The sequence below is a fragment of the Rattus norvegicus genome, chromosome 7 (genome assembly GCF_036323735.1).
Source record: "Rattus norvegicus strain BN/NHsdMcwi chromosome 7, GRCr8, whole genome shotgun sequence".
NCBI classification, from domain to species: domain Eukaryota; kingdom Metazoa; phylum Chordata; class Mammalia; order Rodentia; family Muridae; genus Rattus; species Rattus norvegicus.
The window spans coordinates 135749047-135751171 of record NC_086025.1 but is presented as its reverse complement, the minus strand read 5'-3'; the positions used below and the strand labels follow the sequence as shown (position 1 = coordinate 135751171).

Here is a 2125-nt window from a genome sequence, read left to right as displayed (position 1 = left end):
TAACGGCCTCGGGAGGAACCCTAGCAGGAGACGGAGGGTGGGCAGGAGGCTGGCAGGCTGCTGCATTAGCGAGCAGAGAAATGGCGGATACCCGGAACGAGACCGAGGCACCAGGCCACAGGATCCACCAACACTGAGGCGGGTAGCTAAGCCCGACGGTCCTCGCCAATGTATGAAAAGGATCCCGCGGGGAGGAAATATCCTTAGAGATGGGGAGACTGCGGCAGACAAGAATGTGGGTTCGAGGCGGGGGAGAGCAAGAGCGGAACCCTCCGCCGAGCTGTGGAACGAGGGCGGCACGCAGAGCAGGGCAGACCCTAAAAGAGCAGGCAGGTGCGGGCGGAGACCTTCAGCTCAAGGACACGGAGCCAGGCTGGGTAGAGGGAGCGGCGGCCCTGAGAAGCCCGCAACCGACCAGCGCGCAGCCCCGGGCAGAGTGTCTCAGCCGCCCCCGCGCGCCCTCCCCGGTCCAGGCCGCGCGCGCCCGGCGCTGGCATGAAATTGGCTGCAGCCGTAATGAGTCCGCGCGGCGCGGAGGAGGCTGAGGGCCCGCCAGGGAGCCCTGTGCGCCTCGTTTAGCTTGTTTATTGTTCAGGCCTAATTAAAACGTTCCACCGCGCTGCGTTTACATCCGCCCCCCGCTAATGAATTCGCGGCCGCCGGGCGATTTCGGAAACTGCCGCGGGCCGGAAGGGGGTGGGTAGGAGGCGGCGGAGCTGGGGAGGGAGCGAGGGCGAGGACGCCCCCGCATGCATCTCTTCCACCGCCCCAGGAGCCTGCAGACATTCCGCGCGATTGGCTCCGAAGTCGAAGTGTGCTTCCCCAGCCACAGAGTCCCAAAAACCGGGACAGGCATTTGGAGGCGTTAGAGATCTGGTCAGAGCAAAGGGAATGAAGGCCAACAGCCAGAGTCGGGCCCGGTGTGCCCGAGGCCCTGACGCTATTGATGGCCTATACGCATGAGCGCACCTGCTCGGGGAAGCGCGTCCACGCAGCATCTGTGCGCGCGATCGTCTTGTCAGTCTCCCTCCAGCTATTTCTCCCCAGCAGGGATAGTCTGGGCCGGACTTGCAATACTTCTGGACTCCCTAGCTGTAGCTGTTTGCCAGTTTTGCTGTTTGCCTCCTTGTCACGACCTCGGAGAGGGCAGATGGAGCCAGTGGAGTGAGAGAGACAAGGCTCCATTCCAGCCCCGCTGCTCCTGCAGACACCAGCAAGCGCACTCGGGCACACATAGCTCGCGCATTCACTTCTCACGGTGCCTTCCGCCGCATGTAGCCAAATGAAACACCCAGAAAGCAATGGAAATATTGCTCACACACGACCACGTGGAAATACACAAATGAACAAACACGCTCAGACATAGCTTAATGCCAGTCGCACACAGATGGAAAGACAAGAGCCTGGGGCATAAAGCCACACGGCACAAAGCTACTTGGATATACATGCCCCTTCACACACACGCACACACACATGCACACGCACACACACTGCACATCTATCTAGAAAATTGTGCCATCTAACACATGTCAGTGTGCCCTCCAGTAGGCCCCAGTTCCTCTTAGAAATGGGATCACCCAGCCTGTCTCTTGAACCTGCCTCCCTTCCGGTTCCTTGTACCTAGCCAAAAAACAAACAAACAAACCAAAAAAAAAAAAAAAGCTGTTCGCTACGCTCACAATTTGTCCACCCTCCTCAGAACTGCCAGAGAGCTACTTCTCTTCCCTCTGTTTCATCCATTACTGGGTTTCTTCCTCCACATCCCCCCATTCCTAACTCCCCTCTTCCAGGCAGCTTTCCTACGTGAATTCACTAGCCCTCCTTATACATTTACCCCAGTCTAACCTTCTCACTCTGATATATCTAGGGTGTCCCTAGGTTACTTGCATTCGAGTATGCTCTACACCAACACGGATGGGGTTATGAGCCACCATTGGTGGGGGTCGGGGAGGATCAGGACCGGGCAGGTCTTGACCATCTGATGCCATACTGGGATTTGGGAGCTCTATTTTTAACAGGCAGAAGACTGGAATCTCCAGCGGCAGCTGCAAGGTCTCCTATCACATCATGCAAGGTTCTTAAAATGGCTTCTCAGAGCTACATGGGAGGAGGGGGCAACACACAC

General features: G+C 57.7%; 1 long non-coding RNA gene across 1 annotated transcript; it reads left to right on the top strand.

The window, feature by feature from the left end:
- The first annotated feature begins 652 nt into the window (after nt 1-652).
- Cistr (chondrogenesis-associated transcript) lies at nt 653-1154 on the top strand. The gene has a single exon (NR_104335.1). It is a non-coding gene; the product is annotated as a chondrogenesis-associated transcript (long non-coding RNA).
- Nucleotides 1155-2125: the final 971 nt, after the last annotated feature.